This window comes from Octopus bimaculoides, chromosome 19 (genome assembly GCF_001194135.2).
Source record: "Octopus bimaculoides isolate UCB-OBI-ISO-001 chromosome 19, ASM119413v2, whole genome shotgun sequence".
NCBI classification, from domain to species: domain Eukaryota; kingdom Metazoa; phylum Mollusca; class Cephalopoda; order Octopoda; family Octopodidae; genus Octopus; species Octopus bimaculoides.
This window is the reverse complement of record NC_068999.1, coordinates 54,990,834-55,006,245: the sequence shown is the minus strand read 5'-3', so window position 1 is coordinate 55,006,245 and position 15,412 is coordinate 54,990,834. Positions and strand designations below refer to the sequence as shown.

The 15,412-nt window shown below is 37.6% G+C and overlaps 1 protein-coding gene across 3 annotated transcripts in view; it reads left to right on the top strand.

Annotated features, from left to right (window-relative positions):
* LOC106875420 (protein Mo25) overlaps positions 1 to 15,412 on the top strand; it is a 46,266-nt gene that overhangs the window by 11,843 nt on the left and 19,011 nt on the right. The window contains exon 1 of one of the 3 annotated variants that reach the window (XM_014923554.2): positions 12,173 to 12,309. The exons of 1 other annotated variant lie outside the window; for it this stretch is intronic. The gene's annotated coding sequence lies outside the window, so the exon portion shown is untranslated. Of the gene's footprint in view, positions 1 to 12,172; positions 12,310 to 12,444; positions 12,469 to 15,412 lie in introns of those variants that run through there. One more of the 3 variants, XM_014923555.2, reaches the window with a different exon arrangement.

Genomic DNA, 15,412 nt, shown 5'->3' with positions numbered 1-15,412 from the left:
TAGGATAAAATCTTTATAAGAATTTATCAAGTAGTCATTACCAAATCATTACCTCTCTCCCTCATATATATATATATATATATATATATATATATATATTTTTTTTTATATATATATATATATATATATATATATATATGAGGGAGAGAGGTAATGATTTGGCCATCACTGCTGACCTGCCAACGGAAGGATGTTACAGATCAGGCTCGAAACACCGAATGAACGTTGGTGGACACCATCTGATGACATCAACTCCACTTGTCAAGGCTACATTCTTTTACCTGTAATCATTGACATCTCATTCACACACATACACATATATACTTACACACTGATATAGCAATTATTCCAGTCGATAGATTACAAACTAGTTTACTAGTTGTATGGGATATTAGTGTAACCAGGATATACATACATTAACTGATAACACATCATATAAATATAATACGTATATACCTCCGCCCATTATATATATATATATATATATATATATATATCGTTTGTAGAAATACATAAATCCTGAGAAGCACACACTAAGATGTAGACAACACCTCCCTCTTTTTAATATATATATAAACAATTGCAGCGTATATATATATATATATATATATATATATATATATATATATATATATATATATATATATATAGTGTCGGAGTGCAGCTGTGCTGGGGCACCGCCTTATATTAAAAACGGGAGGGCGGTTTATGGGATTACCTTAGGTTTCCGTCCAAAGTGTGTGTGTGTGTATATATATATATATATATATATATATATGAGTGTGAAGGTGTGTGTGCGCGCGATGGTGGGAATTATGCCAGGTTATTCATCCATTCTTTATTAAATTCAAGGTCACAATAATTAGTCACCATTATCGTCATCAACCCTTAGATAAGAGTACCGCACCCACTAAAGATACTTGTCGATTTGTTCACGGTCGAAATGTATTGATACTGTTTCGTATCTATTCAAGACAACTGCTGCTCTGACTTGCATTCTTAATATAGCTTGTGTGTGTGTATAAAATCTCTTCCCTTTTCCTTATTCTGAAGGCCTGACTACACAGTTACAGGTGGTTGTAGGGACCGAATGGAAGGTAGTAGGTGTATATGACAGGGGCAGGTCACAAGGTAAATTGATCTGCTTCATATCGTGGAGCTGACTGTTCGGTTATTAAACCAGCTGGTAATATATGACTGGTTATCGATGACCCCTCCATTCGTTCGATCTCAGTTGTATTTGGGCTCAAATCTTTAAAATAATAATTGTGTTTCTCGTATAGATAGATACAAGACAATTGATGTGGGGTGGGTAGGATTTGTCGATTAAATCAAACCTCAATATTTGATTTGTACTATATTTTATTGATCCCGGAAAGATGAAAGCTCGGTGGGATTTGAGTTTAAACCGTAAAAAAAAAAAAGGATTTGTATCGGACGCTCGGGACTTGACTGGGACAAATAACAAAAACATGAAAAACAAGGCAGTAAGTAGTTATTTTGGTAAACTGTCAGATAACTCTTATCACTTCTATCTTATTTTTTTTTATGGAACTTACACTGGACACTCGAAGAAGATCTTTGAAATGTCCAAAATCTAAGTACAGGTCACAAAGAAAATATCAAGTGTTCGTGAACAAGAAAAGACGTTAAAATAACCTTAATCCAAATGTTACTTCTATTACTGCTCTGGTATTTTCAATGTTTAAACTTTCTTCCTGTTCGTTTTAGAAGGAATAATACTGGTAAATAGACTTAAACCATTAGCATCAGGAGTAAACAATTACTCCTGGGACTCGCGCTTGCAGACAGCATTTTCTGCTCCGATATCAGTGAGCAGGAATATGGTCCGATGGCCAAGAACACCAGAGGTCTCAACTACCACAGGCTTGACCCATAAACCTGTCGGAGAGCGACCGAGATACCCTGACAATTTTTTTTTTCTTTCTCAACCTGATGAGCAAGCGGAGCCTGGGCTGGTAGCCGACAAGTTGTCGCTGGAGACGGTGATGTATATGGTTTAACTGCAGGTCATTGTTGATTCGTAGACGACTTACGAACAAAACACCCCAGTAGTGACTGTCCTCTATTTTTTATTTATTTATTTGGGAGAGGTATGTTTCTAGAACTACAGTATGTCGTCATATTGTTTATAAAACGTTAGAATGATTTGAAGGGGATTTGACTTCTGTCATTAGGGTGATCGGGTAACCACGTACAGGCTCTCTCGATATTGTGTTATTGTATGAGGTTTGATTTGACGGTCGCCCAGGAAACCCTCCCCAAAATGTTGCATAATTTCAAAACGGTTTTTGGTGGTAGTGAGGTATTTAAAGCAAACACCCTTTTTTTAATTTTATTTATTTACTCATTGACCGCTACAATTGTTTATCCGGACCGATTATGAGTGTATGTACACCGCTATGACTATTCATGCTGCCCAGTTGAGAGTGTATGTATACATTGCATCAGCTGATTATATCGATCCAGTTCATTACGGGTAGCTTGATACTTCATTAATCGACCTCGGCTAGCTATTAACTCGGAAAGTAGAACAACGCAAATGAATTTGTCAAAAGCTTTTTGTCCAACGCCTCTACCGATTCTCTTATCCGTCCCTTAATAATGATATTAATTACAATTATGATAATAACGTATTAAAATAATTATTCTTTTATTTGTTTCAGTCATTTGACTGTGGCCATGCTGGAACACCGCCTTTATAATTTTAAAGGTGGGACGAAATGTCACTTAGCATTTTGCTCAGTGTGCTAACAATTCTAATAATAATAATAATAATCCTTTCTACTTAAGGCACAGGGCCTGGAATTTGAGGGAAAGGGGGTAGTCGATCCCATCAACCCCAGTACTTGACGGGTACTTAATTTATCGACCCCAAAAGGATGAAAGGCACAGTCAACCTTGGCGATAATAAATGATGGTGATGGTGGTGATAAATGGTGCAGTGAAGGTGTTTTGGGTATGTTTTATGGAGTCAATGAATGAATAGCATTAAAAGATGCGACATAAACAGTATGACTTCATTGTTTTTTTTTTAAATTTTGTTAGTCTCCCACACTCTCTCTTTATCCCACCCCTCTCTATATGTATAGTAGGTAGGTATGTTAGCTTATTCACACAGGTGAGTTGATAGTCAATTATTTAATTGTCTTTCTGCTTGGCTATTCCATAATTAGCGGTATCCATTTAATAAGTGACTAGTCCTGTTAACTTTAGGGGAGTGATCAGTGACAACTTGTATATTACATGCCTTTCAACGAAAATGGGAAGTAACTGGGAATCGAAACCAATGCAATGCCTATGCTATCTCCAAAAACACGCATACATACGTACACATTTTTCTGCCTGTCTACCTATTCACCTGTCTGACTACTTGTCTATCTATTTATTTATCCATCTACCTATCTACCATAGTAAATACTACACAACACCTAGTCTTGTTCACTGATGTAATGTATCTATCACACTAAATGGTATACAACACTTAGTTATATTCACTGATGTGAACTGTGTTTGTGTGTGTGTACAAATATGTATATATAGTTCAAATTTACAGAAGACAAAGACAAGTGGGGGGAACAACAAGCAGGTGTATTAGTTTGACACTTGGGAAGAATGGAAAAGTCCTTGACATTTCGAATCTAAGCTCTTCGATAGAAAGGATTGAGAGGGGAAAAAATGGAGAGTGAAAGGGAAAAAAATGCCCTTGTGATCAGGATGTTACACTTGCGATCACAAGATTGTGGTTTCAATTATTGGACCAGGTGGTGCATTATGTTCTTGAGCAAAACACTTTACCTCGCGTTGCTCTGCAATAACTTTGGCACCAGATGTGTGGTAGACTGCACACCTGTTCAGGTAACATCAATTTGATGGAGGGAGTGAGCTAATGTACAGTACAAACATTTGATCACTATAAACAACAAATTCTTTGTGCAGGTTGTTCAGCAAGAAATTTCAGAACTGTCTTTCTCAGTTTGGGGGTTTTAACCAGTTCAAAGTTGAGCTCCTCCTGTTTTCTTGCAATTAGTTAATTAGTCTGCAAAGAGGATATTTGTCTTCCAATGCCAAGGAAAATATTTTTCAAAAAAGGACTCATCTTTCAATCCTGCTTGTGATTATCATCAGCTAAAGAACGATTAATATTTTTTTTGTTTTTGATTATTAGTCTAAAAACAAAAAAAAAACCCCTCAAAACATTAAGAATGGACTGTATAAATAAATACTAAATTGAAAGTGTAGAATTATATCAATGGAATACATTGATATTTTTATTATATATAAAAATGTGTGTTTATATATGTATGTATGTATATATACACACACACACACACACACACACACACACATTCATATGTATATCTACATGTTTCTCTGTATATGTCTATGTGTGACTATGTCTATATCTATGTCTGTGTATTTTGCCTGTTTATTGTCAACCTAGCTGGAGGCCATGGGGGCCAGTGACCTGCTGATAGCTTTGTTTCAACCACACCCACCTTCCTTTTAGTTTGGTAAAGCCATCACTGATAAAACTAAAAAAAACAATTTAGTTGCTTTCCCCTTCCATCTCTCTCTCAAAGGCTTATTGTTCTGCCTCTACTTTGAAGGGTTTTTTTGTAATCATAAACACAGTCATATATCAGTAGTGTGTGATTTTTAAACACTTATGAATGAGTGTAAAGTATTTTGTGCACTGTTCTCTGTTAATAATACTGCTTCTTGCCTTTTGTCATCAAGTGTCTAATTGATGGTCAGGCGATATGGCTTGCACATCTGTTTCCTGGATCTGAGGGAATGGTGCTCCTAGCATTGTAAGTTGATGAAACACTCCTCAGTTTTACATCGCTATCAATAGCAGAAAATAACTTCATAAGTGACTGTTGCACAATCTATTGACATTCTAAAGTTAGGGATGCAGTTTAGCCACTAACATGATCTACACAGTCTACATCTCAGCTAATTGTCCACAAATATATTCATCTATGGTCTAAGAGTTCAGTACCACACACACACACACACACACACACGTGCAGGCATGGCTTTGTGGTTAAAAATTTGACTTCACGACCTCATGATTTTGGATTCATTCCTGCTGCATAACACTGTGGGAAAATGTTTTCTACTATGGTATTAGACAAGTTTGTAAAATTGGTAAACAAATTACTTGGAACTCATTGTGTGTGTGTGTGTGTGCACGGTTTCTTATAGCAAAAACAGCTGTAAACTGATGAAAGTGATTATGTAACTCTTGTCATTCATTAATATATGTGTGTGTGTATTTGTATCTTGATATTGTTTACACACTACATAAAAACAATGTCATGCTATTAAGCAGTGTCACTGCCTACATTTGTTTCTAAAATATAGTGTTGAGCATTTCAGAATTTTTGAAAGACCAAAAAATAAGTACCTTAGAAACAAGTAAGACTTTGCAACAGAAAGGGCATTTGGCCACAAAAAAACTGACAAGAGCTCAGAAATTGAACAAATACCACAAAGCATATGTGATTTTAACCTGTTATAAATCTAACAGACACATAACCTAATTTAGTTAATTACTAAATGCTTGGAAGATACAGCAATGCATAAACTTTATAAGTCCTGCTTGAAGGACTTTTAAGTTTACAGTATTATTGAACATACTGTCAGGGAGCATCCTTTATCTCTGACAACACTGGACTACTGTCTTTTGGATTTTCTAAGGGGTCTTAGACCATGTGGTTAAGAAGCTTGTTTCCTAATCATATGTCTTTGATTCTATCTCTATGTGTGGTACCTTGGTCTTCTACAGCTGCAGGTCAACCAAAGCTTTGTAGATTTACTAGAAATGTATATTTGCGGAGTTAGCCTCAGGTACCAGATGGCACAGAGCCCCCAAATTCCATTTCTGAGATTAACTCAAGGCCACTCTCCTCTGCTGCTCCATTGACCCAAATACTTGGGAGACAATCACCAAGAACTGCCCAAAGTGGTGGCATGTTGTCGTCAAGGGAATGGACCAGATGGAAAATAACAAATATCAAGAGGCAGAGAGCAGATGTCGAAGATGCAAAGTGCAACTTGCCCTTCCTCGTCCCCTGTCAATCCTCCACTGCAATAAATACCCCCAAATCTTCTATACCACCCTTGACCTGAACAGCACATCAGACATCAGCACCCTTCACATCCATCAGGATGAAGATGCATAATCACTCTCTACAAATTAGCTACTCAGGTACAAGTTAATGACACTGCCAATGTGTGTGTATGTATGCATCTTTGTGTGTACCTTTGTTTAAACTTCATGTGATGGTTGTAAATGATGACGACCATCCTCATACCAGTGAGATTGTTCATTTTCAGTCTTGTGTGAAAAAATGCTTAGCCATGGGAAAATATTACTTTACTTGTAAAATGATGAGTGTTGGTAACAGGAGGGGCATCCAACCATTGGAATTTGCCTTGACAAATTGTGTCTGACTCATGCAAGCATGAATAAGTTGATGTTAAATGGTGATGATGGTGGGTGATAGAATCAATGCAACCTCCTCTAGGACTTGTGCTATTTTGTCAGGTACCTACATTCAAATCGTCTGATATTCACTTTTGTCTTCCATTTATGTATCCAAGGTCAATAAAATAAATAAAGTCAAGTTCAGTGGGAGGTAGTTTAATTGATTGTTGTTTCCCTAAAATGTGTCAATGTTTAGAAATTATTATTACTCTTGTAATTAATCAGGCACTTTTGAATTTTTCTCTTCTGTCATATTTATTTCTTGTCTGATGATAAACAGTTATGCTATTTAACCCTTTGCATCTTACTTGGTATAAATGTATGCACATATCTCTTTGTGTTTTTTATTGTGTTCACAATAACTGATAACATCACATGGACATAGGGCGTAAGTTACCTGAGCATTTCAGAGGAACATTGAACATATCTTTGTGAGAACTTGCCTTGTGTCAGTTGTATTTTGGTTAGATGCATCTGGACAATCTGGCTGGAGACCATTCCATGTAAATAGACTTTTTGCAAATACTTTAGTACAATGGGTTTTCTTTTGGATATGTGATTATATGATATCCTTTTATTCTTTTACATGTTTAAGTCATTTGACTGCAGTCATGCTAAAGCACTGCCTTTAGTCAAACAAATCGACCTCAGGACTTATTCTTTGTAAGCCTAGTATTTATTCTATCAGTCTCTTTTACCGAACCGCTAAGATACAGGGATGTAAACACACCAGCATCGGTTGTCAAGCAATGGGGTAGGGGACACACACACACACACACACACACACGCACACGCACGCGCACGCGCACGCACACGCGCACACGCACACGCACACGCACACACACACACACCAGTGGTAACTCCAGCACTCAAGCTGTTCGGGCTTAGCTCGAGTATAAATTTAGTAAAGTGAGCGTATATTTGCAAGCTGATTTAATTTCTTCCAACACTTCAAGTATGTAATTGCAACCAATAACTCGGGCTTCTTTTATTGAGCCTGGTCGCAGTTCATTTATTTTCGTTCAGTGTCTGGCAGTCGTCTTAAAGGTGCCCTGTGTCAAACAATATCGTTTGGAGCAGACGTTCTCTCAACATCATTCTCAGGCTCAGAAGTTACAGCCTGAGTTATCTATAATTGTAAAAATTAAAAGTAATTCAAATGCAATGTTTTCTTGAAACAAATTTCTGTAGAGATTTGGATTTAAATTCCAATCTATGAAAAGTTTCCATTCTAGAATATTCTTAAAGGAACGAAAAATTATCCAGCAACTCTGGCTGATATGAATGAGCCTGGCAGGTGTAAAAGACCAACTGGCATCTCTTGTCAAGAGTGCAGGCAACAGCCAGATCGCTGATAGTTGTTGTGCACTCCACTGATATTCTGCACATCTGTGTGTAAAGGTCAGTTGTGTTTTGCAGGGTTGCTTTATTTTCACCTTAACTTAGGAATGGAGAAAGACATAGTGCTAGATATAAAAAAAATAAGCTATTTGGGGCTAGAAATAAAACAGAAAACTGTGAAATTCTTTGAATGTCTTATGTGAAATCTGATGAGCCCATGTGACGAAATCTGTTATGAGCCCAAGTGACGCTGATGACCTGGAGTCGCCTCTGATATATATATATATATATATATATATATATATATATGTGTGTGTGTGTATACCGGAGTAAGCACATGAAATGTGCAACAAGGTGGAAAAAAGAGTACTCAAATACCAGAGGTAGAGTAATATGCTTTATCTAAAAGCAGCAGAAATATAACAAAAAAAACGTTACTCTGAGTTTCACGTTCCCGTTCGGAATGTGAAACTCAGAGTAACGCTTTTTTTGTTATATTTCTGCTGCTTTTAAATAAAGTATATATACACACACACACACACACACACACACACACACACAATCGGCTTCTTTCAGTTTCTGTCTACCAAATCCACTCACAAGGCTTTAATAGAAGACACTTGCCCAAAGTGCCATGCAGTGGGACTGAAACCGGAACCATGTGGTTGGGAAGCAAGCTTCTTACTACACATGCACTCCTGTACCTGTATAGGGATAGAAATTGAATTTGCAGAGTTTATGTCTCATTATGAGCTGTTCACTCCAGACATTTACAATATAAACAAATTGGAAATTGGTCTCCTGAAGCGGGGGTAGTTGTCTTCATTGCATGTCTGCCTGTCTGTCTGTCTCGTTGTTTAACCTAATGCTAGTTATGTTTGAGTACAACTATAATCAAAACCATTCCAGTTAAGATTATCCAAACATATTTTCAAGTATAGTATTATATAGAACTACATTATTCAGTATCTTATAAAGATGGTAAGACGTGATTTGAGTAAGAGATTTGGCTTCTGTTTCTCACAGGTTGAAAAACCACATATAGACTTCCTCAATAAGTCTGTCTGTCTCAGAAGCTATCCAACCTGTACCTGCAGAGGAAATAAAAAAACATACAAAACCAATGTATTTCCTCTATATCTCAACCTTCTCTTCTTCCCTTTCTCTCTCTAATTGTAACAATAAACATTGATTTTCTTTTTTTACCAAACATACTGAAGCTTCAGATTTCTAGGTGAGTGTGTTAATGGTACAGTTGTGACACACCACCTTATTTACAACACTCAGCCACCACTTTCTTATATTTTATCAATATATGCTACACTCTGCCTTATCCCTTTATTCTCATGACACATTTTCTATTTTATATACATACCTCATTTGCTCCCCCTCCCTCCCCTCCATAACTTAGCGGTTTGGCAAAAGAGACCAAAAGAATAAATACGAGGCTTAAAACAAAATAATAAGTACTTGGGTCAATTCATTCAACTAAAGATTCTTCAAGACAATGCCCCAGCATGGTCACAGTGTAATGACTGAAATAAGTAAACGATGAAAGATACCTTCTTGTTGGTTTGGCCGTTACTGTTTATGTACCAGTAATATACTTGGAATTCACTTTCTTTATCAATTACACTGTTTTTCTCTTTATGTAGAATAACCTGACCTTTGTGTGTGTGTTTGTTTGTTTTTGTTTTTTTTTTCAAATTACAGTGTCTCAAATACTCATGAGATGGTATGTTGTAATGTTTAAGCCTTTCTATTTAGAACATTAATAATATTCAGCTAGGAAACTGGGGTGCAAGCTTGGTTCATGCACCGTACCTTTGTAAATGGTACAGAGAAACATTGTGAAGTGTTTGTTACAAGCAGTTATTAGTTAATTTTACCATGTGTATCCTGATTTTAGAGCAGTTACATTCCAATCCTGTGTGCTATTCGCAGTGACTCAAAGAGTTAGCAATAGTAAGGGCATAGAACTGTAAAGCCCTGCCTCAGGAACCCCATCTAACCCATGCCATCATGGAAAAGCTGGCATAAAATGATTTTGGTGGTGGTGAGACACTGGTGAGTTTGATCAACGTTCTCAGGTTGAGATTGTACTTCTTGTTCCTTTGCAGTCAATACAACTTATGACGTAACAGTGAACAGGTTTTTGTGTCTAAATACATAATAACTTGCCCTACATGCTGTGTTACTCAGTTGCTGCTGTTTAGCCTTAATCAAAGATGGTTCAGTTGTGACCATTGCTTTTATCCATATACTAGATTTAGTCATTGGACTGTGACCATGCTGGGGCACTGCTTTGAATAGTTTAGTCAAACAAATTGACCCCAGTACTTTTTTTTTTAAGGGTGGTACTTATTTTATTGATCTTTTACCAAACTAAGTTATGGAGACATAAACAAACCAACACCAGTTGTCAAGCAGTGGTAAGGGACAAACAAAGAAATACACACACACACACACACAACAGGCTTCTTTCAGTTTCCATGTCTGAAATCACTCACAAGGCTTTGGTCAGCCTGAGGCTGTGGTAGAAGACATTTGCCCAATGTGCCACACAGTGGGACCGAGCCTGAAATCTTGTGGTTGGGAAGCAAACTTCTTACCACACAACTCTACCTGTGCCTATATTCTGTTGTTTTTCTTCAGCCATTTTGGAATACTTATTCTTTTTTAATATGTGATTTGATGGATATTTAGCCGTTATTTGTAATAGGTCAAGTGACTTGTGTAGAGGCCTTCTCATTAGTTTCATAGCCTATGAATCTGTTACATATTCAAACCCTTATATTGTTTTCAATTCCCACCATTGTTACAACAGCTTCTCCTCCAACACCACTCCACACTACCTATCCTTTGCTTTTCCTTGTTTCAGAAATTTTACCAATCCCACAGGTACAATCCTCATAAAATATTAATGTTGATGGTGTCTAACCAGAGGACAATTCTGATCAGGCAGATCTATGATTAGAGGCATTTCAGTCATGACTGGCCAAGCTGTCTTTTTCTATTATGCATATATAGGATTACTTCCTCTATTGTATTTTTTCTGTTTCCAGCAAGTCAAATGACCTTGTACAAGCTTTCATGCTTCTCATACGGGTGTGGATGACCTGTTGAAATGCAATGAGCACTGAGAGCCTGTGCCCAGTGGACAGGGTCACAGCCTGTTATTTCACATAAACTGGACGACTTTGATCCCAGTTTTAATAAACATCTTCATTCTTCTTTTTACTGGTTTCCATCATTAGTCTGCAACCATGCTAGATCACTGTTTTCACGGGCCTTGGTCGATTGTATCATCCACAGTACTTTGGTGATTATTTTATCAGAAGAAAGTTGACGTGTGTGAGATTTGAGCTCAAAAACTTAGAGACGTAATCAAATACTAGTATTAAGTAGATGTGAGGTGGGGTTGATTTTACGATTTGTAACTTTGTATTCCAGAGTTTTTTTTTCTCCTAAAGATAGAAGAGACAAAGGAGGTGGCATCAGACAAAGCATCCGTCCGTCCAACCCATGCCAGCATGGAGAGCAGGCGTAAAATGATGATAATGAGGTCATTTCTTTTATTAGTCAGAGAGGGGGCGGGGCAGTACCCATAACTTAACACGCTCTCCCTGACTGATGAGGTTGATGCAGCTGGTGGTCAGCTTGAACCGGTTACTGTTCAAAGAAAAGAAGGCCTCTGTGGTTCACATAGGACATGGGAAGTGAGTCACAATAGAAGTTGAGAGGCTATGTAAGACAGCCATGCTTACTTAATAATCTTGAATAAATTTTTAACGTGGAGGGAGAGGGGGGGCGCACGAATCATTCCTTAAGCTGGGATTAAACTTAACCAAGTTAATCGGTGTTTTAACTGCGGAGTCGTCGCTATAGCGTCGGACAAAAATGCTTAGTATGTTTAGTGGCGGTCTTTTACGATATAAATTCAAATCCTGTGGATGTCAGCATTTGTCTGTTTTTGTTTTTTTTTTGTACTTCGGGGTCGATAAAAAAAGTACTATTCAAGTATTGGAACCGATTTAATATTCTTGCAATACATCCAGATGTGAATTATTGATAGAAGTTGAAATATGAGTAGTGTGAACAGGTTTTACTGTTATGTTTTTAAATACATAATTTATATCGTTTATGTATGTATTTTATAGGTAAAATATTGGAAGGGAAGATCCCCCCACTACCATACCATCTTTTATTTCTGGGTCATTAATCTCTCGGTAAGAAATCATAAATGAAGTCTTTCTCTTTTTTTTTTTAGTTGGAGTGAGTTAGTGAGTTATGGTTCTTAGTTTAATCATTAGCTTTCAATAGTCACCGCATGATAGCGCTGCACAAGACTACTCAAGGTTTTCTCTCTCACTCTTTCTGTGTCACTCACACTCATCGTACCTAACTCCGTCGTCTCTATCAACCACACTGGAACTCTGTAAGCAGTACAGGTATCCATGTTGTTTTTATTCTATATACTCAATATTTCTCTTCGGCAACACTGTTCACATCATCTCACCACTATTTTATAGTGTTGACGATGATTAAATACACCAACTTCCCCCCTGTCTGTTCTATTGTTGTTAATCTTCGTTCTCTTCTCATCACTGGTGAGCAACGAGATTCTTTATTATCAAAGATAATCATTGACATTCCTCCCTCTTTATTTCTTCTTAACCCTGACAATCGATATCTTTCTGTATTTAAATAATGACATTCTCTCTCTCTCAGTGAGTGACATCATATATATATACATGTATAAACACCTTTCTCCCTACCTGACTCTATATATCAGTATCTCCCACCTTTTCTATTAGTTTCTCTCTCACCTTTGTCTGTGAGAAGGAAGTAGTCTCTCTCTATCGATGACGTCCTTCTATAAATTCCTCGACGTCCAATCTATGACAACCACATCGCCGTCCCTCTTACCTCCTTTCGGACGCTTTCTTTTCATGTCCCTCTCTACATAGAAGTTTCTGACATCGTCTTCAATAGTAGAATCAGTAGTAGTAGCATCGCCACTACCACTAACTGGTCGACTTAAAGAAATATGGTGGTGTAAGGTTCTAAACTTCCTTTCGCCCTTAATTTTTCTCTTGTCTCCTGCCATCTTGAATAACTCTTACGCACCCGCACATAAATATGTGAGTGTGTTATTTATATAGCCATTCACATATCACTTCGACACGTTAAACTCCATCTTTTGAACGTGTGATATATATATATATATATATATATATATATATATATATATATACACACACACACTCTTATCATGCTGTTTACGCTTCCGCTGCACACACTGTCGCCATTGGACCATGAAATAACTTGACTGTCTGAAAGGAACCAGCTGAAAATTTTCGCCTCTTCTGCTTACTACGACCTCCGTCCGTGGGAGATTCAGTTGCAGCGATCGGCTCGTTGTTGTCTACCAACCGATTTCTCTACTCGGTTTCGATTCCCCAACGGGTCAACCGAAGAAGCATTTCTCTGCTTTTCAGTAGACGTGACGTTGTTGCTGTAATAGGAATTCTGTTAATAACTACTTCGTTCCATCGTGCGTTGCATTGTTTTTTTTTAACCCCACGTCAGTCTTGATCCAACACTCACACTCATGATCCGAAGGCGTTCTAGTCATGACCTTTTTGGACATATCTAGATCTAGCTAGCGTATCTTTAAAGAATATAGAGCGCCCCTGTTTTAGCTGCTATTTTTAGTAAATCAAGCGACCGCTTTGATGCTGCTTCTTATTGTCACTTTCTACGTGCGGTAGTGCTATTGATACACACGTTTTACCTCTACCTCTCCAAATTGGTGGGTGTGCTGGTGAATGTAGTCTAACCCTAAACTGGTGTAGAGGTGTGTTTTCTCTCCATCATGTGAGACACATGATGAAGCACACACGTGACTAACAAGAACCTGGATCGTATGCTGCCTCACCCCGTCTGCAGAACTGAACATTGTAACGCACCTATGTGTGTGTGTGTATGAAACTGTTTCTTGTTTACTTGTTTGTACGTGTCGCTTCAACGAATGTGTAGAACTCTGGAGGAGCTACTCACTGGATCATCAGTGCGTCGAACGAATAAATTCGGCGTGTATTGAGTGCGCCCACCCGTGTCTACTCTTAATCGTGCATGTATATATAGAATGTGCACAGACGTACGCACACTTATATGGTGTTTTAAGTCTTGATAAATTCACAATACTAATATAGGTGTTTGAGCAGTAGTGGTGTGTAGATGGATGGACAGATAGATAGATAGGGTCAATGAAACATTAGGTAATGTATAAATATAGAATACTTTTATTCAGCGTAATATGTCGGATGAAGAAAACCCGTAGCTTCTTCTTTGATTTACAGTGACTTCCGGGGAGAAGTGGTGGAGTATATTTTAAGAAGTATTTTCAGTGTATAGCTTGTTTCCCTTGGGGAGTCACTTTGAATTACCACCAACACCCTTGACTCAGCTGGTATATTTTTGTTTGGTTGATCGGTTATCTTTGGTTGCGTGTTAAGAGAGGCCTTCCACATCCTAGAAATGAAACAGCGAATAAGTGTGTTTGCTCGATTCGATCAATCGATTTTTCTTTTCTTTTTTTTTGTGTTTGAATTTAGAATTGACAACGGTGGGTTTTCCCGTCTTATAAAACTGCGTATTAACTTGATCATTTCTTTAACCGGCAACAAACACCATTAACAACCTACTTTTTCTTTTCTTCTCTTTTGCACCTGAGTCATTTCTTTTACGTTGTCACGTTAATGAAGATAAGTTGTTGTTTTTTCTTTTTAGGTTGCTTTGAGTTGCAAATTTTCAACCAAAACTTCTGTTACATTCTTCCATATCTTCCTCTAAAGTTCATTTTGGAGTTTCTATATCAGGTTTGAGCAACCTTTTTCAAGAAGCGGGCCGCATAAGACATAGCTTTTCATCAGGCGGGTCACACTACTAAAAAAATTCGAAGTAATTTTCCGTTGGGCGTGCCATTAAGAAAATCTCACGAATCGCAGTTCGCCCATGATTAATCACTCATTCTGCCAGAAATAACAGCCAAATTCTCTTCCAAACTTTATGTTACCATCTTGGGAAAAAAAAAAATATTGCCATGTAAAACTGGACACTTAAATGAAACAGGTTGGAGTGCTTTGGTCATAGATCTGTTTAATCGGAGCAAACAGAGAAGCGGAAGGGTTAAACGGGTGTTATCTGCGCAAAATAAGAAGAGGTTTCAAGCGTCTGAACCAAACTATAATGGTTTGGGACAAAATTGGGCGAGGGCTAATGAATCAAAGCTGTGTTTTGCTTAAGCTCTTGGATACGTACACTATTAAATGACGTCAGACGTGGTGACCTCCTTTAAGAAACATGGACTTGTAATTGTTGACATGTTTTTGTTTTAACGTGTTTTGTGGCACTTTCAGGCTGTCTGCTGTTATTTTAACATGTCATGTCTATTGTGGTGGCACTTAGAGACGAGCTACCCACCCCTGCTGCTTCCTCATACATATTGTTTTGTACACTAATGGTTCCTGGTATAAAGCTATTATTATG